Source organism: Vulpes lagopus, chromosome 5, assembly GCF_018345385.1.
Source record: "Vulpes lagopus strain Blue_001 chromosome 5, ASM1834538v1, whole genome shotgun sequence".
Classification (NCBI taxonomy): Eukaryota; Metazoa; Chordata; class Mammalia; order Carnivora; family Canidae; genus Vulpes; species Vulpes lagopus.
The window spans coordinates 130,598,803-130,620,654 of NC_054828.1; positions in this window are offsets into that span (position 1 = coordinate 130,598,803).

A 21,852-nucleotide genomic window follows, 5' to 3' on the forward strand; every position below is an offset into this window, starting at 1 on the left:
AGTGAAAAAATGTCTTGCTTAGTCTCTCTTTTTGTTGGTTTATTGTAGAATCAGGTTACCTGATACCATGAAAAAAAAAAAATAATCCGAGTATTTGTGGAATGCTATTGAGTACATAGATCAATTTGGGGAAAACCAGCATTGCCACCATGTTGTCTCCTGCATGGACATGTTTTATCTTTTTAATTTGTACAAGCTTTCCTTAACATTTTAACTATAAACTTCATGCTTTTCCAAATTTGACATATACATGTATTTTTAAAATACTTTGTCACAAATATGTTTTTCTAGAGTAAGTATAAAACTTTCAATCTATTTGCTACTTGGACATAAAAATCCAATTACCTTTTAATAATCACCTTGTATTGAATAACCTAGCACAACTCCCATATTCATTCTGGAGATCTGTATACAGCATTTTGGGGGACCTCTAAAAGGACAATGATAATCTGTAAATAATGGCAATTTTTAAATTTTCTCTCTCAGCTCACACATTAATAATTGTTGAGCTGAGAGAGAAAATTTAAATATATATATATATATATATATATATATATATATATATAAACTTTTTGCTTGCTAGAATACCCATATTTGTTTAACAATAAATGGGGAATGGGAACATTTGTACTGTTTCTGGCCGTATTAAACATTTTGTGTTTTTGTGTTTGGTCGTATCATATTGTATGTTTCCTATAATTCCTTAATCAGGTTACAAGGGTACTTTTCTGCTCCTGGTTTTGCCATGAGATTTTATTATGTGTTGTTTTCCATTACTTGAATTTGGAAATTTATGCTTTTCAAGGAAATTGTCCACATAGCCCAGGTATTAAAATGCATGGGCATATGTTCTTCATAATATTCTCTAATTTTTTTCGGTCTTTATTACATGTGGGAATAATTGTCAATGTCCATTGGTAACATTGGTTATTTGCACATTTTCCCTTTTTTTTTTTTTCTTGGCCAGCACTGCCAGAGGTTTGTCAATTTTATTACACTTTCAAAACAACAAATCTGGCATTGTGAATCCTCTGAATGGCATCTTTGTTTTCTGTTTTATGAATATCTGCTTTTATAGTTATTACTTCCTTTTTCCTACATCTTTGAGTTATTCTATTGCTATTTTCCTTACTTCCTGTCCTGAATGCTTGACCCATTCATTCCCAGCCTGTCTTACTTCCCAGCACAAGTATGTGTGCTTTAAATAGCCTTTCAAGACCCTCTTGAGCTCTATCCCTCGCTCTGCCCTGCTGTTTTTGGTATGGTATGTAGGACTTCTATTTTTATTTATTAAAAGTATCTTATAATTTCAATTATTACTTTACATCTGATCTATGTTGTTTAGGAGTATGCTGTGAAGTTTCTAAATATATATTTTAAAGCTGTGATTCTCAAAATATGCTTCCCTGACCAGCAACATAAGTATCACCCGGGAACTTGCTAAGAATGCAAGCCGTGGGCCCCTCTCTCTCCACTGACTGAATCAGAAACTAGAGCAGAGGTCCCAGAAACGTGAGTTTTAAAAAGTCCTCCCTGACTGATAAATTATTGAACACTATAGCTGAAGAAAATAAAACAAAATAAAAACAGTAAACGATTAACAAAACAAAAAATAAAATAAAATCCCCCTTAAGGATCTGATGTTCATAAAACAATCATATTATTTATTTTAAAAGTAGTTGTTTGAAGGCAGAAGATATATTCTGAAGGATAGTGATGTTTTCAAGTTGCTTTGTGCCTAACTGGCATATTGCTTTAGTTCCTTTTCATAAATGCTACTCGGGTGCTTCTAAAGAATGTGTCCTCCGCCATCACTGGATGTGTGAATGTCACAATTATGACAGGAGAATGGTGTATTGTGTTGTTTCAAATCTTCCGTCTCTTAATATTCTCCATAATAGATTCTCTCACGTGGAGAATGTGTGAAAACCTCCAGTAGGATGGATTTTCCAATTTCTCTTTGTTCATCTGTCTTTTTTTGCTTCGTAAATTTTGAAGGTGTATTTTTGCATACTTTTGCATTCCTTTTTCTAAAAAGTGATTTTACAAAGATATAATTTGCATATCATAAAGTTCACCCATTTAAAGTTTATAATTCGATGGGTTTGGTGTATTTATAAAGTTAATTTCTATAAAGTATATTCTACAAAACTTTTTACACTTTGTTATTTTATAACATTTATTTATAAATTTAAATCTAATCCTGATAATCTAATTTTAGAACAATTCCATCAACTCACTTCCCATTCCCACCCCCCAAGCCCTAGATAGCTATTAACCTATTACTTACCCCAGAGATTTGCCTACTCCTGATACTTCACATAAAGAATAATACAATATGTGGGCTTTTATGACTGGCTTCTATACATACTATAACATTTTCAAGGTTCATCCCTGTAGTAGGATGCACGGTAACTCATCCTTTTATATTGTCAAGTAATAGTTATTGTACAGCTACGTCACATTTCCTTTACTCACTCATCAAGTGACAGATATTTGGATTGTTTTCATTTGGGGGCTTCTGAGTAATAACACCATGATCAATTGTGTACATACTTGTTGGTGAACATATGTTTATGTTTCTCTGGGCAGTGGAATTGCTGGCTCACTCGAGCCTCTGTTTAGCATTTTGAAGAAGCACCACACTGATTTCCCAAGTCTCTGCACCATGGAACAGTATGTGAGGGTTTTAACTTCCCCACATCCTCACTACCACCTATTTTTGCTTACAGCAAATTTAGATTACATGACATGGCACCTCATTGTGGTCTTGATTTGCACTGTCCTGATGACTGACAGTGTTGGGCTATGTTGAGTATCCTTTCATGTGCTTATTAGCCCTTCACTTGTCTTTGGAAAAACACTTATTAAAATATTTTGTCCTTTTTAAAATTGGATTGTCTTTATCATTGAGTTCTATGCATTCTTTGCTTCTTTAATATCTTCTACATACAATTCCCTTATCAGACATGCGATTTTAAGATATTTTCTCCTATTCTGTGGGATGTCTTTCACCAGATTGATAGTGTCCTTTGAGCACAAGCCTTAAATTTTTATTAAGCCAAATTCATCTATTTTTGTTGTTGTTGCTCATACTTTTGGTATTACATCTAAGACTCAAGTGTCAAATCCAAGGCCATGAAGATTCACCACTTTGAGTTCTAATAGTTTTGCAAGTTAATAATTATTAAATTATTAATATTAATAATGTTAATTACCAATACTGTTGCTGTGTGCAATGTCCTCTATATGTAAACCAGACCAAGTTTATGAATCATAGTATTTAAATCTTTCACAACCTTAATAATTATTTTGAATAATTATTCAATCATTTCTTGAGGGAGCATGGTATAATCTCTCCATAACATTTTGTGGATTTGTCTGAATCGATTTTAGCTGTTTATTTTATTTTATTTTTTTTTTAAATTTATTTATTTATGATAGTCACACAGAGAGAGAGAGGGAAGGGCAGAGACACAAGCAGAGGGAGAAGCAGGTTCCATGCACTGGAGCCCGATATGGGATTCGATCCTGGGTCTCAGGATTGCGCCCTGGGCCAAAGGCAGGCGCCAAACCGCTGCGCCGCCCAGGGATCCCGATTTTAGCTGTTTAAATTTTTGCTTATACATTCTGAAGCTGTTGATTAGTCACCTATAATTCAGATGTATTATACCTGTAGATTTAATACTAACTATATATTTTTATCACTATGAAGCATTTCTTACCTTAAAGTCAAATCTATTACTCTAGCTATATCAGCTTTCTTTTGATTAAAGTTTGCATGATATAAGCTTTAATTCTTCTTGCCTTCAATCTTCATATATCATCATATTTAATCTGTGCCTACACAAAAGAAGACAGACTATAAACACTAGTAATTGGTTACTAGATTGGTGTCATAACTAAGTAAACCCTAATCAAACCTAACATCTTTCTATTGAGAGCACCCTTGATTCAAGTGTGGGTCCAGTAATTTATTTAAAAATATTTTTTGAGTATCTACTCTAAAAAAAAGGTATTCAGTGAACACAACAGACACTGTCACTTCTCTCACAGAACTTGTAATATAATACATTAGTATTTGTAAATTGTGAATCACTTCTAGTTACAAACTCTGTTATTATGGGATTGTAATTGCTATGCTTTCCCCCCCTTTTTTAAGTTTCAAATTTTTAGTAAAATTCCCATTAGTTAACATATAGTGTAATATTAGTTTCAGGAGTAGAATTTAGTAACTCATTGCTTACCTACAATACCCAATGCTCATCAAAACAAGTGTTCTTCTTAATACCCATCATCCATCTAGCCCACTCCCTGCCCACCTCTCCTCCATCAACCCTGTTTGTTCTAGGGGATCCCTGGGTTGGCGAGCAGTTTGGCTCCTGCCTTTGGCCCAGGGCGCGATCCTGGAGACCCGGGATGGAGTCCCACGTCGGGCTCCCGGTGCATGGAGCCTGCTTCTCTCTCTGCCTGTGTCTCTGCCTCTCTCTCTCTCTGTGTGACTATCATAAATAAATAAAAATTTTTAAAAAAACCCTGTTTGTTCTCTATGGTTAAGAGTCTTTTTTTATGGTTTGTCTCTTTCTGTTTCTTCCCCTCTGTTCATTTATTTTGTTTCTTAAATTCCACATGTGAGTGAAATCATATGGTATTTGTCTTTCTCTGACTTATTTTGCTTAGCATAATACCCTCGAGCTCCATTCACATGGTTGCAAATGGCAAGAGTTCATTCCTTTTTTATGGATGAGTAATATTCCCATGTATATGCCACATCTTCTTTATTCATTCATCAGTCAATGGACACTTGGGATCTTTCCATAATTTGGCTAGTGTTGATAAAGCGATAAATATTGGGGTGTATGTGCCCCTTTGAATGACTATTTTTGTATCGTTTGGATAAATACTTAGTGGTGCAATTGCTGGGTCATAGGGTAGCTCTGTTTTTAACTTTTTGAGGAAGCTCCATACTGTTTTCCAGAGTGGCTGCACCAGTTTGCATTCTCATCAACAGCATAAGAGGTTCCCGTTTCTCTGCATCCTCACCAACAACTGTTTCTTATGGTGTTGATTTTAGCCGTTCTGACAGGTGTGAGGTGATATCTCATTGTAGTTTTGATTTGCATTTCCCTGATGAATGAGTGATGTTAAGCATCTTTTCATGTGCCTTTTGGCCATCTATGTGATTCCTTTGAAAACCTGTCAATTCATGTCTTTTGTCCATTCTTTAACTGGATTAGTTTTTTGGGGGTATTGAGTTCGATAATTTCTTTAAATGTTTTGGATACTAACTAATTATCAGTTATGTCATTAGTAGGTTGCCATTTAGTCTTGCTGATTTCTTCCTTCCCTCTGCAGAAGATTTTCATCTTGATGAAATCTTAATGGTTCATTTTTATTTTTGTTTCCCTTGCCTCAAGAGACATATCTAGTAAGAAGTCACTATGGCCAATGGTAAGGAGTTTACCATCTGTATTCCTCTCTACGATTTTGATGATTTTCTGTCTTACAATTAGATTTTTCATACATTTTGAGTTTTTTTTGTGTATGCTGTAAGAAAATGGTTCAGTTTCATTATTTTCCATGTGGCTGTCCAATTCTCCCAATAACATTTGTTGAAGAGACTGTCTTTTTTCCATTGAATATTCTTCCCTCCTTTGTCAAAAATTATTTGCTTTTTGTGCCAGTACCATACTTTTTTTAAAGATTTATTTATTTATTTATTTATTTATTTATTTATTTATTTATTTATTTATTTTAGAGTGAGAGAGAGCATGCACACAAGCAGGGGGAGCAGCAGAGTGAGAGGGAAAGAAGGATCCTCAAGCAGACCAGACTCCCTGCTGAACACAGAGCCTGGCATAACGCTCAATCCCAGGACCTGGAGATCATGATCTGAACCAAAATCAGGAGTTTGTTGCTCAATCGACTGAGCCATCCAGATGCCCCAATACCATACTGTCTTGATCTATAATATAACTTGAAGTTCGGAATTGTGATGTCCAGTTTCGATGTTCTTTTTCAAGATTGCTTTGGCTGGTCAAAATCTTTTGTGGTTCCATACAAATTTTAGGATTGTTTTTTCTAGCACTGGAAAAAATGCTATTGGTATTATGATGGGGATTACATTAAATCTGTAGATTGCTTTGGGCGGTATAGACACTTTAACAATATTTGTTTTTCCAACCCAGGAGCGTGGAATGTTTTCCCATTTCTTTGTGTCATCTTCAATTTCTTTCATGTGTATTTTATGGTTTTCAGAGTAAAGATCTTCTACCTCTTTGGTTAGGTTTATTCCTAGGTATTTTATGGTCTTGGGTGCAATTGTAAATGAGATCAAATAACAGTACTGATAGTGGACACCCCTGTCTTATTCCTGACCACAGAGGAAAAGCTCTCAGTTTTTCCCCATTGAGGATGATATTAGCTGTGGGTTTTTTGTAAATGGCCTTTATGATGTTGAGATATGTTCCATCTATCCCTACTTTATTTAGGGTTTTTATCAAGAATGAATGTTGTACTTCTTCAAATTCTTTTTTCTTCATCGATTGAGAGGATCATATGGTCCTTATCCTTTCTGTTATTAATGTAGTGTATCACATTGATTGATTTGCAAATATTGAACCACCTTTACAGCTCAGTAATAAATCCCAGTTGGTCATGGTGGTGAATGATTCTTTTAATGTACTGTTGGATTCAATTTGCTAGTATTTTTTGGAGGATTTTTGCATCCATAGTCATCAGGGATATTGGCCTATAGTTCTCCTTTTTAGTGGAGTTTTTGTCTGGTCTTGGAATAAGGGTAATGCTGGCCTCATAGAATGAGTTTGGAAGTTTCCCTTTTATTTCTATTTTTTGGAATAATTTGAGAAGAATAGGTATTAATTCTTAGTCAAACATTTGGTATAATTCCCCTGGAAAGCCAACTGGCCTGGATTTTTATTTATTGGGAGGTTTTTGACTACTGGTTTAACTTATTTGCTGGTTATCAGCCTGTTCAAGTTTTCTATTTCTTCCTGTTTCAGTTTTGGTAGTCTATATGTTTCTAAGAATTTATCTATTTTTTCCAAATTGCTCAATTTGTAGGCATATAATTTTTCATAATATTATCTTATAATTATATTTCTGGGGATCCCTGGGTGGCGCAGCGGTTTGGCGCCTGCCTTTGGCCCAGGGCGCGATCCCGGAGACCCCGGATCGAATCCCACGTCGGGCTCCCGGTGCATGGAGCCTGCTTCTCCCTCTGCCTGTGTCTCTGCCTCTCTCTCTCTCTCTCTGTGACTATAATAAATAAAAAAAAAATTTAAAAAAAAAATAATTATATTTCTGGGCTGTTGGTTGTTATTCCTTCTCCCTCATTCATGATTTTATTTATTTGGGTCCTTTTTTTTTTTTTTGGCAAGTCTGGTTAGGGGTTATCAATTTTATTAATCTTTTCGAAGAATCAGCTCCTGGTTTCATTGATCTGTTCTATTTTTTGTTTTGTTTTGTTTTGTTTTTAAGCTTTTATTTATTTATTCATGAGAGACACAGGGAGAGAGAGAGGCAGAGACACAGGCAGAGGAAGAAGCAGGCTTCATATAGGGAGCCCAATGTGGGACTCAATCCTGGGACTCTAGGATCTTACCCTGAGCCAAAGGCAGACGCTCAACTGCTGAGCCACCCAGGCCTCCCTGTTCTACATGTCATTTATTTCTGTTCTACTATTTATGACTTCTCTTCATCTAGCTTTAGGCTTCATTTGTTGTTCTTGTTCCAGCTCTTTTAGGTGTAAGGTTAGGTTGTGTATTTGAGATTTTTCTTGCTTCTTGAGGTGGGCCTGTATAGCTATATACTTCCCTCTTTCATTTGTTTCCATGCAGTTTCTGTTTCTTCTTTACTTTCCTGGTTGACCCATTCATTCTTTAGTAGAATGTTCTTTAGCTTCCATGTATTTTTGATCTTTCGGAATTTTTACTTGTGGTTGATTTCAAGTTTCATAGAGTGTGGCTGGAACATATGCATGGTATGATCTTAGACTTTTTGAACTTTTTCATTTGCGACCTAATACTGATCTATTCTGGAGAACGTTCAATGTGCACTTGAATAGAATGTATATTCTGCTGCTTTAGATGAAATATTCTGAATATATTTGTTATGTCCATCTAGTCCAGTGTGCCATTCAAAGCCATTGTTTCCTTGTTGATCTTCTGCTTGGATCATCTGTTCATTGCTGTATGTGGGGTGTTAAAATCCCCTGCTATTATTGTATTTTTATAAATGAGGCCTTTTATGTTTGTTTTTAATATATTTGAGTGCTCCAAAGTTGGGGGCATAAATATTTACAGCTGTTAGGTCTTCTTGTTAGATAGACCCCTTTTTTACAATGTAGTAACCTTCTTCATCTCTTGTTACCATCTTTGGTTTAAAATCTGGCTTGTCTGATCTAAGTATTGCTATTATGACTTTCTGTTGACATCCATTTGAATGAAAAATATTTCTCCATCCCCTCATTTTCAATCTGCAGGTGTCTTTAGGTCTAAAATGAGTCTCTTAGAGGCAGCACACAGATGGGTCTTGTTTTTTGTTTTGTTTTGTTTTGTTTTTTTAATCCATTCTGACACCCTATGTCTTTTGATTGGAGCATTTAGTCTATTTACATTCAGGGTAATTATTGATAGATATGTATTTAATGCTATTTTATTGCTTGTTTTGTCAGTGTTTCTGTAGTTTTTCTCTGCTCCTTTCTAGTCTTTTTCTCACTCAGAGTCCTCTTTTAATATTTCTTCCAGGGCTGGTTTAGTGGACATGAACTCTTTAGTTTTTCTTTGTCTGGGAAACTCTTTATTTTCCCTTCTATTCTGAATGGTAGCTTTGCTGGATAAAGTGTTTTTTTGTTTGTTTGTTTGTTTTTTTGTTTTTTGTTTTTTGTTTTTTTCCCATTCAGCACTTTGAATATATCATGCCACTGTCTTCTGACCTGCTAAGTTTCTTTGGAAAGATTTGCTGTGAAACTTCTTTGTCTTCCCTTGTGAGTTAGGGACTTCTTTTGTCTTGCTGCTTTTAGAAACTTTATCTCTATAGTTTGCAAATTAGGTACAACATGTCTTGGTATTGGCCTGTTTCTGTTGATTTTGATGGGAGTTCTATGTGCTTCCTGGATTTGGTTGTCTGTTTCCTTCTCCAAATTAGAAAGGTTTCTGTTCATAATTTCCTCAAATAAAGCTTCTGCCTCTCCTTTCTTCTGTTTATGGGACTCTTATCACACAAATGTTATTATGTCTGATTGAGTCACTGAGTTCTCTTCGTCTACTTGCATGATCCAAGATTTTTCTTTTTCTCTTATCAGCTTCATCATTTTACATAATTCTACATCATTTTACATAATTCTATATCATTTTATTTGTTTCTCTACTTCTTCCATCCTTGTGGTCATTACATAAAGTTGGTTTGAAACTTGGTTATTGAATTTTTTTATTTTTTTTATTTTGGGCTCACTAATTAGTTTATGCTGATGGATGGGGGAGAAAATGGCACCAGCCAGATCCTTTATTCCCAGAGATAGGAGGTCTTGCCTGCTACTGTTGAGGAAACCCTCCCAGAAGAGCAAATGATTTCCCCTTGTGCATCATATGTGTTACTCAGATCGTTGTTTTCACACTGTCTATGTCTGTGTGGCTTGCCTACCTGGAGCAGCACGGTGCACTTTGGGCTCTATCCCAGCAGGGTTGTCTGAGTTTTAAAACTCCAAACTTTAGGTACCTGGTGTGGCAGGGACCTGTGATTGATCCTCTGGGGAAGTGTCTCACCACACTGGAACTGATGCAGGTTTCACCCAAAAGGGCAGTCACACCAGAGTGCAGGAATGAGGGGTTTGGAGCAAAGCACACTAAAGAGCCAGTGTCTAGGTTAACTGCCCTCAGTGGACATCTCTGTGTCTATGCTGAGGGGCAGGGGAAGGAAATGGCCCACTCCAGCTCCTTTGTCCCCACAGGGGCAATGCCACCTCTTTCAGATGCACTCCAAGAAGGGGGAGTCATTTTTCTCAGTGCATCTCTGGTGGTGATCCACAGACTGTGCCCTCTGGGTGACCCACTTGCCTTCTCTACAGCACTAAGGCAGCACCCTCAGGGCTCTATACCAGTCATGCCACAGAACACTGAAACTCTAGTCTTTAAATCTTGCTGGTTGCAAATACTCATGGAAATCAGCCCCTCTTGTTTTTCCAGCCAATAGCTTTGGGGAAGTGTTTTCCTTGTGCAAGATCCCCTGTGCACTCCTCTCTCTGTGTCTCTCTCCCCCTTCTCCACAACCTGGGCTCCCTCCCTCCATGGTACCCATAATCCATTTCTCCCCAAACCACATGATGATAAAACTAAGGCTTAGAGTTGCCCTCAGTTTTCTATGTAGTAAATGACAGATCTGTGGATCTCAAACTTGGTCTGATCCAGAGCCTGTAATCCTAATCAAGTGTATATGCTTACAAATGCCATAAACACTCCATTGTTGATAAACAAACAAGAGCCCTAAATGCTGTGGATGAATTGGAGATTGTACATGGAAATCGATGGATCTGATCCCCCATATACCAGAAATTGTCTAAATATCACTGATGTCTTCTTAATTAATATGTTATACTTATGTTTTATTTGGGTAGTTATCTTATAAATCTGTAATTACAAGATAAATAAAATAATATAATAACCATAAATATAATACAATAATTATAAAATAAAATATATTATAAAATATATGCAGTGTTTGCTTTGTTTTCTTTGTTTTGGTGGGGAGCTGAAAGTTCACTGCATTTTTAGTGTACCCTCCTTTTTCTCCCCATATAAAGTTTGCCAAAGAAAATTCTTCAAGATTCAAAATGTAACACATTCACAATTAAATATAGCATATATAATATTATATATAAAATTTACAGGAGAAAGTTGTGATATCCAGAGTGAGGTCATATATAAAGAGACATAGCAATTAAAGAAAATGATGCTGATAGGTAAAACATCACTTTCTTAATTCAGTGCTATTGGTTTAGGCAGTCCAGATTATATGGATGAAAAAATTAAATTTCTGGTGACACAGGAAGTCTTTCAGAAATATTATTGAGACAACGCTTTTTGAACTAAGCTTTTCTCTCCCTCCAAAGTCTTTCACCTGCTACTTATGTCTGTAAAACATCCTATTTAGAGTCTATAAAACTTTGCTCAAGAATTAGCTAAAGGCTTACTCTCCAACAAGCTTACATTATTTTTCAACATTAGGGTGTCCCTTATGAAGGATTGGAATGAAGTGGTGGATGATACACTGTATTAGAAGCCAGAAAAGTTGGGTTCTGAAAAAACCTTACTAATATTGAACCACGTTACATTTGACCACAGGTGGGAGGATTCAAGGGGCCAGGACTATGGGCCAGGTGTGTCCCCCTCATTCTGGGCACAGTGTATCACATGGTCTCAAGGTCACTCCACCTACACTTCTTCCACTTGTCTGAACAGATATGACAACCTCCATCTCCTGCCTTTTGATTTGCAGTGTCAATACGATCCTCTTTATATTTATTTTTTTCACTATTACTTAGAAGAGTAAGGTTTGTATTTTAGAATAGGTTTTATGATGTGTATAGATGTTTGAGTCAAGGTCAATATGAGAATCTACTCACGGGTTTGATATGTGCTGGGCTCCCAAGTGGGTGCGACTTGCCTGAGATGGAGTATACTCTGCTTTGCTGGCTGGAAGTGCTCTTTTGGAATTTTGGGACCTCCTCTTAGACTTCTACCTGAGATGGAATATTCTCTGCTCATCTTAGAAAATAATAATGAAAAAAATTGTGTTCAACTTTGAAACTATCCTCGACTGGCTGGGGACAAGACATGAGAGAACATGTGTGTCCGCTTCCCTGTTTAGTGCAACAAGCCTCTTCTATCAGACTGGTGGTGAATTCTGTGGGTGGGTGTGGAGAGGATGAGTGCTTCATGGTGCTTAACTGAATTCAGAAGCAGCTTTTTAAATCCTCCCGGTTGTAACCGTGGCTAATTAAAGAGTGTGACTGGTATAGACAGCTTTCTGCTAATGTATACTTTTAAATAGTAGAAACTATTTGGGATTAAAATATTCTTCATTTTTTTAAAGTTATTATGCTCTACATCTTGCCTTCTCCTACTGCCTAAATAAATCTATCAAGGTTTAAAGCAGACACTGCCTAGCTTATAGCTGATTCCTACTCTTCAGTGTTGGCATATCTGCTAAAATTCACAGTATTGCTTCCTTTTCATTCCAGGCAGTAAACAATGCTGAAAGATTTAAAAAAAAAAAAAAAGTCTTATAGGAAATAAAAGGTTCAATAGATCAAGTAGCCCTTACAAAATACTATTTAATGTTTTAAAGGTAAATCAATCAGAAACATTACATTTTCCTTAAAATACAGATGGTTTTTTAAATCGAGAGAACAGTGGTTTTACACAATGCTTGAAGAGTTTTGCCAACCCGTGAGATATTTGAAAGCTATTTTCATTGCTCGCTAAACAGTTGCTTTTCTCAGATCTGCTGATAATAAACTGCAGCAGTATGTTGACATCTCTCATTTGCGGGGAACAGACAAATGGAAAGGAAAGGAAAAGGAGACAGTGGCGAGTGGAGAACAGGTGCCTCATGCCTCACAGGGCCCTCAGTCCCACTGGGTCAACAGGAGTGTTGAGCTGCATTTCATTTCTCTAAAGCCAGGCAGCCAAGCTCCCCCAGACCACGAACTCAGACCAATGATGCATCTGCCCCATTTTCTCCACGGCTACTTCCTCTTCATGCCACTTTATTCCCCAAACCTCCTGCCATGTCCTGATTTAAAGTAGTCTTGCTGTGAGAATACAGCAATATTCTGATGTTTGGCAAGGAGGGTCTGGAAGGAGGGTCTACTAAAACACCAAGGTGCAGAGCCTGGAGAAAGAAAAAGGGAAAAAAAAGAGAGAGAGAGAAAAAATTATATCTATTTCATTTCTCTTTGTTGAACAGGTTTGGTGATAAAAACATTTGAGGAAATGTAAACAGAAATGAAACATAATGAGAGAAAAACTAGTGAGTCCTTTTGGAAGGCACGAATGAGCCTTGTAGAAACTGCTGGTTTTCTTAATGCATTTTATTTATGCATGATTTTCTTGACACCAATGTTTCAGAGCAATTTAATTTCACTATTTTTTCTTTGCCTCAGGCCATGCAGTGCCTCAGAGCACTGGGCTGTTTTCTAGACGTTTATTAGGTAGGCTCTTACTTGCTTTGGATTCTGAGTCTGGTAGGATGAGAGATTCCTTTGCCTATCTTGTAGAATGTATGTATTTGCTGAATGCAGAGCATGGCCAGTGTCTCCAAGAGATCTTAAGAAATGTGTGTGTTCATATGCTTACGAAGCATTAGTATTTAGTTCATCTTTTATGTTTTCAATGTTTTAAGTTTGTAGAACTATTTCAGACTCCTATGGAATCACTATCATAATGTTCAACAGAGAATCATTGAAGTCTGAAGTATCTGTGTTGACAGCTTGGCTCCACTACACTGTGGGACGAACTCCTCATCCTTGTATAGTGGCAGGCACTCATTTTTATACTAGTGTTTGTTTTGTATAATCCTTTCTAAATGGCAGCAAAATTTACTTTTATAGTTATTATTAGAATTAATTGAGGTAACATTTAGGAAAGCATATACACATACACTGACATGTAAGAATACGCTCTGCATATTTTCTACTTTTCCTATAAACACAGGTGATACTGCTACTCCACTTTCCACTACTATGTAACAAGGATGCCTCTCTTCCAGCTCCCAGTAAGTTCTTTCATTTTCTTTTAAACCATCACCAACAGCACTGCTGAGGAATAGCACCCTTGCCCTGATGGTCTCTGCAAAGCCCTCTCACTTCTGACTACCATTTGGTCCTCAAGAAATAACCACATTTTTGGATTTGTGTTATGGCAAAACCCCATAGCTGGTCTTAGAATCTGTTCTGGTTTCCTATTACTGCATAATAAATCACTTCCAAACTTGGTGACCTGAGACAACAAATATCATGCAGTGTCATTCCAAAGTCCTGTGAGTCATGACTTCAGGGGCAACATCTCATGGTCCTGCAATTAGAAGGAAGCTAGGGAAGAGGTCATCTTAAAACTTCTACATTCATATATCAGGTGACTTGGCCAGACTCGCATTGGAACACATGGAGCTCAATGGTGTCTCTTTGTATCTCCATGTGGTACCCGCTCTTCACACCATCTTTCCGGCGTTGAGGGTTATAGAATCGGTTTTCTCCATCTTCACTGAGGGCTGTCATTGCACAAGACTTAGGAGAAAAGGGGGCCAGGCAGAAACTGTGTTGTTTTTTATAACTTTGTCTTAGGACTCACATAGCATCACTTCTGCCAAATTCTTTGGGCCAGAGTAATAACAAATGTCTACCCAGATTCAACAGTAGGAAATATAAAGCCTACTTCTTAATAAAGGAGTATCAATGTCACAATGTAAGAAGAGTTTATGTCATTGACCATGGATTTGTTTGGCCATCATCTTTGGAAAATATAATTTGTCACAGATGTGTGTGTGTGTGTGTGTGTGTGTGTGTGTGTAGTATACAAGCATAGAGTAAAATGATATGCAAGTGATGTTCTTAGTATATATACATACTTTGTATATTTATGAATATCAAACTATCTACCTGGCAGGCTGTACTTTGAGTTATGCACACAAAACCATTTCAGCAAAAGTAAAAAAAAAAAAAAGAGTTGTTTTTTTTTCTACAACCGTCAGTTTCATTAAAAGCACAGACATTTCTCCAAAGAAGATACACAAATGCCAATAAGCATATGAAAAGATATTCAACATCCCTCATCATTAGGGAAATGCAAATCAAAAGCACAATGAGACATTACCTCACACATATTAGAATGGCTATAATTACAAAACAAGGAGTATTGGCAAGGATGTGGAGAAATTTCTACTCTCACGTCCTGCTGGTGGGGATGTAAAGGGGTGTGGCATCTATGGAAAATAGTCTGGAGGTTCCCCAAAATTTAAAACAAAAATAGAGTCACTAGATGATCCAGAATTCCACTTCTGTGTATATATAGAGAATTGAAAGCAGGGTTTTGAAGAGATATTTGTTCACTCGTGCTCAGAGCAGCACTGGTCACAATAGCCAAGATGTGGAAGTAACCCAAGTGTCCATCAATGAACAAATGGATAAACAAAATGTGGGGTACACATATAATGGAATATTATTCAGCCTTAAAAAGAAATCCTGACACATACTACAACGTGACTGAACCTTGAAGACATTGCATTAAGTGAAATAAGCCAGCCATAAAAAGAATAATCATATTGTATGATTCTTTTTTTTTTAAATATTTTATTTATTTACTCATGAAAGACACACAGAAAGAGGAGAGACATAGGCAGGGGGAGAAGCAGGCTCCCTGTGGGAAGCCTGATGGGAGACTCAGTCCCAGGACCTCAGGGTCACAACTTGAGCCAAAGGCAGACGCTAGACCACTGAGCCATCCAAGTGCCCCATACTGTCCGATTCTACTTAATGAGGGTAGTCATATCACAGAGACAAGTAGCACTTGTCTCTGGGGGAAGGAGAGTCTGGGAGTTCAGTGTAATGGATTTTGTTCTGCAAGATGGAAAGAGTTCCAGAGATTGGACTCCCAGTAGTGTGCATTAATACTACCACCAAACTGTATGCAAAAAGGTCGAAGATGGCAAATTTTATGTTTTTATCACAATTTAATTTAACTCTAAAATTATTTATTTCAGGTAAAATTGTTAGGTTAGTGTAGTCATTTAAGAAAGTGAGAACATGGTGTCATGCTCAAGAACATGAATTCCGAAGCCAAGACATGTGAAGCTTGCCTTCGAGCCCAGCTGCTGACTGTAAACTGGGGCCAATTCTCATGCAAAGCCCCCTGGTCTGTAAAATGGAGAGAGCAGCGCCTCACTCAGGTGAGAGTTTGCACAAGATAATACACTATGAAATGCTGAAAATAGTGTAGAGCACATCTTAAAGGTTCAATAGGTTTTTATTTAAAATGATAGAAATATCTTAAAATGAACATTACCAACCCTACATATCACATGTGTTTGGTTTAAAAGTAAAAATAGTGACTCCAAGTGAAAAGTCTGTGATACTGGTGTTTGTTTATTCTGGGTTCATGTTTTATGTTTAATTTTCAAACATGCTGGCTTTTTTTTTTTTTTGATTCTGTGAATTGGCGATTCACTTCTTAGCTCTTCAATTTTACGGAGTCGGTAGAGACAAAGGTCTCAGGTGCAGCGACTGGCTACATTATAAAATCTCCTTGGAAGGAATGCGGCATACAGCTTAGGAAACATTGTTTTGTATTTTATTAGCACTTCTTGGTTTATGTTTTGTGATTTGTCTGCTTTTTTGGTTTGTAAATAAAATAGCCCCACACCCTCATTGATCTCCTGTAGCTTCCTGAAGTTAATCTGTCTAGCAATTTACTGTTTAGACCTTCTAACCTGTAGCTTTCTTTGTGATTTTTATTACAAATATTTACTATATTCACCTGAAATTTACTGATAACTATTAAGGTGATATATATGGCATACTTTATATTTTTGATATTTTTATTGTTAAGCACATATAGACAGGGCTATGTTTCCCATCAAAAGAAATGTAGTCCGGGCAGCCCGGGTGGCTCAGCAGTTTAGCACCACCTTCAGCCCAGGGCCTGATCCTGGAGCCCGGGGATTGAGTCCCACGTTGGGCTCCCTGTATGGAGCCTGCTTCTCCCTCTGCCTGTGTCTCTGCCTCTCTCTCTCTCTCTCTGTGTCTCTCATGAACAAATAAATAAAATCTTAGAAAAAAAAGAAAAGAAAAGAAAAGAAAGAAAAGAAAAAAGAAAAGAAAAGAAAGAAAGGAAAAGAAAAGAAAGAAAAGAAAAGAAAAGAAAAGAAATAAAAGAAAAGAAAAAAAGAAAAGAAAAGAAAGAAAAGAAAAGAAAGAAAAGAAAAAAAGAAAAGAAAAGAAAGAAAAGAAAAAAAGAAAAGAAAAAGAAAAGAAAAGAAAAGAAAAGAAAAGAAAAGAAAAGAAAAGAAAGAAAAGAAAAAAAGAAAAGAAAAAAAGAAAAGAAAAGAAAAGAAAAGAAAAGAAAAGAAAAGAAAAGAAAAGAAAAAAAGAAAAGAAAGAAAAGAAAAGAAATGTAGTCCTGGCATCTGGGTGGCTCAGTGATTGAGCATCTACCTTTAGCACAGGTCGTAATCCTGGGGTCCTGGAATCAAGTCCCGCATCGGGCTCTCCTCAGGGAGCCTGTTTCTCCCTGTGTCTATGTCTCTGCCTCTGTGTGTGTGTGTCTTTCATGAGTAAATAAATAAAATCTTTTAAAAAAGTGTAATCCTGTCTTAGCAAACACTATCACCCTTTCAAACACTGCCATGCCATTCCTGACTTTCCTTGTAAGAGAGCAAAATGCAATTATTAAATACTTAACTTATATCATCTTATCAGTAAACATTATTGGATATAAATGTCTATTCAAGAAAAAAATAAAATTTCCATTTTGTTTTTAACATAATTAGGAATAAATTTATTAAATCAAATGATCTGCATGGATAAAAATGAAATATTAATTGGTTAATCATGCAAGAACATAATAGGAGGTGGTTGTTACCTTTATAAAAAAAATAAGCCTCTAATCTATTCTAAACTAGAATAGTTTGATTACACAAAATCCTAAGATTTAAATTACAATAGGACTATTAACTAAATATATCCTTTAAGTCCTCAAAATATCTCTTTAAGTGATTTTTGGGTTTTACAGATTAATTATGTGTGAATTGATAGTATGTGGACTCCTCACTAAAAGGAATTTGTTTATTTCCTGTCTTTGAACATCTTGCGTAGAACAACTAAACAACATTTCTTGATTTCACTGAAATTAGACCATCCAGATACAGTGAGCATTCTTCATAAATCCACATTCAAGTTTGTCTTCAGGTCTTTAACTTGAAATCACTATTTCCTATTGACTCCCCTAATGTTATCTTTGAAATGAGCAAAAATTTAGGAGGAATAATTCCCATAACATGGAACTGAACATCTCTTACCAGTACGAGGTGAGGGAGGTCGGTAGGTAAAGGGATGGAAGGAGATTTTATTTTAAAATAGTTTGCAAAGATATAAAATCACATTTCCCAGTAGTTTAAAGCCAGCTTCATCAAAGCTTTATAAGCATATTAAAATAATTCATACTTCGCTAAAAGGCAAACACTTGTGTGGAAATTCCTTTAAAAATAGTGGAAAATACACTTCTTTAGTATGGATTTTAACATAAGGGAGCCCTGTATTAAATTAAAGCCATCCAGTAATATTAATGCAATGTCTTACTTTGCTTCGTCTGAGCCCTCCTGATATTATGACCCATTGAAGGCTGCGTCAGCTGTGCTTGGTGATTTGGATGCAGTGTGACACACTGATGTTTTACTCATCTGCTTGAAATTAAATTATTTTTCCTGAAGTTCTTTTGCTGCCCAGAATGTTTTCCTACATTCTGAGCTATATTTCAGCAGACCTTTAAACAAGAAAGTCCGCAAGCTGAAAATAATTGGCAAAAAAACATATTACATATAGTTCATTACATGTAATAAGGGGTAAATAAATACTTATTAAGTAGATGAACAAAATAGTCTTACCTAAGCAAAAAACACCAAGGAGTAGATTTGTTTGAATCTTATAAGATTTCCCGGTTCTGAAAACTTTTCTTTTTGGCACATACCATGGAGCATTTAGGGCAGTTTAGAGATCAATCTGTCTGACATTCCTATTCCACAGATGTGGTGCATACGTGGGCAGGTGCGCGACAACAGGCTGGCTTCACGAGAGCATTGTGCTGTGTGTATACAATGGAGGGTACTGACTGGACACAAGTGGGAAGTGGAAAATTTGAATAGACCAGATCGATAGATTTAATTAAATAAGTCTACATGTTCTTAACACCCAGTGGCACTGATCACCCCTTGTTTCCAGAAACCAGCCTCCTCCGTCTGCTGAGGCCATCCACTGACTGATGTTGCCCAAAGACTACATGGGAACTCATCTGTGGCAGTAATCATGAAAGGACTGCTGATGCTTTTTTTGCAAAAATACTCATTTCCCTCTCTTCTGTCTCTAGACTTGTAAGTATGGTGAGATCTCAGCATGACTCTGGGGAAACAAAAACAAAACAAAACAAAACAAAACAAAAAACAAAAACCAACAACTTCTGACCCAGTAAGAAGGAAGAAGAAAGTAGCTATCGATGCATCACCATGTCCTCACATGCAAAATGGATTTGCACGCACAAGCATGTCCGTGTTCCTATGTGTGAGTGTATACACGCACACACACACACACACAAACTTGGCTAATGTGTGTAAATGGGCTCAAAATGTTCATGTAGGCAATAGGTGGGATTCATCCACTCATCCCATAAAGTTGACCCTCAAGAGATGCAGATAGCAGATAGCAGATAACATCTCCTTCACAAAGTCAGCAAGGAGTCATCAGAGAGTGGAAGGTCGGTACTGTGGTGTTTATCTTCGTTAGATAGGAGGGCAGCTCAGTGACATAACCATTAGAATAGCATCCCTAATTTTAAAAAGGGTGATGACCTTCAGGAATCTCGGAGGATAAATGGAAGCACTCAGTTGCCTTAGAATCAGCAGCACAGTGAGGGAAAAAGGCGGAAGTGGTCAGTCAGGAGATTCGTTTGATCTGAGTGTGTATATTTATTTAATCGTGTGACTCTAGGACTAAAGTAGATGAGAGGACATGAGTCATGGTGATTTCCAACTAATTTCTAGACCCTCTGTGACAACTTTGACTGCACTGGGATAGCTCTCTCATCCCAGTTTATGGTCTCATGGAACATTTTTGTGATTGGAGAAGGGAAACAGAGCCGGGTTTCCCAGTGCTCCTGGACAATATGCTGGCACTTGTGAAAGACTGAAGGGTGAGACCCTACAGATCTGAGAGAAGGTGGAGAGGGGACTCTTTGTGGGATGAACTTCAAACAGCACTGTCACCTGTGAACTTCCTGAACGCCTTATTCACCACCAAACACTGCTCTGCCAAGTGATTTATCTTACTGCAAAAGTAGGGCAGCAAGGGGTGGAAACCCATGAGATTCACTGGCTAGCACATTGTCTATCACCTGGAAATAAATGGCTCTAGAAGAGTAAGTAGTGAAGACTCACTGATGATGCTGGTTTGAAAACAACGTCTTTGAAGTCTGAGGTGATGCTTCTAAGGCATGTAATAGGCTCTGAACTGTTGGCACCGATGTTATGTTTATTGTGTCTCGGATAAATTGCATGGATTCAGACACCATTACACCTGCTAATCCACTTTGCTTCCTCTTCCATGACTTCATGCTCTGCTTGCCTCAAGGTGTTAGATCTCACAGGAAGAAGACTTCCAGCAGGAGACACTACCACTATCTCCTGAAACTAGAAATTGGACAGCTATCTCATTCTCTTGAATTGACAGCAATTATCAATCCTGGTTATCGAAAGGGAATAGCAAAGAAGGAAGAAGGTGCCTGGAAGCTAGGGTGTCCTCTAGGTTGTACTTCTTGGTACTTTAATATGGTAACAACTCACAGAAACGTGCAGCAACCCTATCCCAACTTGGACCACTCAGCAAAGAGGTGTTGCTCAGTCCCACCAGCTAAAGAGTTCTGCTCAACTGAAACATTGGCCAAGGGCAAAGGATATATGAAAATCAGTAGTAATGGTAGAGAGCCATGCCTGGGGATCAGGAGCAGATGTGAGAGCTACGCTATCAACCTTGTCAGGATGGATCAGGTTTGGTTAGGACGATACGTGAACCTGGAGATCTCAGTGGTTTAATACGTCACTTGGCTGATGCCAGGTTCAATGTAGGTCAGACAGTGCATCAGGGCAGCTGCCTTGTGGGCTTCTTCCAGCCGTGAGCATCTGCCACACGTGGATTCCAGACCTGCCACAGGAACGGAAGAGGGAAGACAGAAATCTCACCCCAGCTATCACATATCTCTGATTAGAAGTGAGAGTGGCCCCTGTAGCTCGCAGTCTGTTGTCCAGAAGGAATCATCTGGCTCCGTCTAATTTCTAAAGAGCTGAAAATATATGAGAACAAAAGGAGCACTGCATTGAGTGAGTGCTGTCTTCTACACTGCCCACGTGTTTTTCTTTGTTGTGTTATACACACACACATACACATATGGAGACCTACATATACATGCATACGCATACATATACACAATATATACACATACGCACATATACATACATCTTCACATACATATACACGCGTATATATACACAATATATACACATTCACACACATATACACACAATATATACACATACACACATACACAAGTATACACATGTACATGCACACATAGACATAGACACAAACACATAGACATATATGCATATGCACCCATAGATGCACATACATAGACATACATATGCACACAGACACAATTTCGTCCTTGGTTACCTTTTTCTTTCAATTCTACGTAAAATAAAACTTGACAGTTGTGATTAACTTTATCATTTAGATGGTCACCAGATGTTTAAGTAGAATCGTGTTAGAAATAGAATAAATGTTACCCAGAGACAAATACAAGAAACCATAGACATTTGTAGACATTTGGATTCATTTTCGGTAAAAGGGCAATGGCTTCATATTTGAAGAATCAGTGGAGGCCCCGTGGCCCCCGACTCCTGCCCCAGGTTCTGCCTGCCAAACACTATTATATAGTCTTTAAAACAATCATTCAAGTACTGGCTTACTAATTTCAACTATGTAACCCTCTCCAATTATACATACATAAATATATG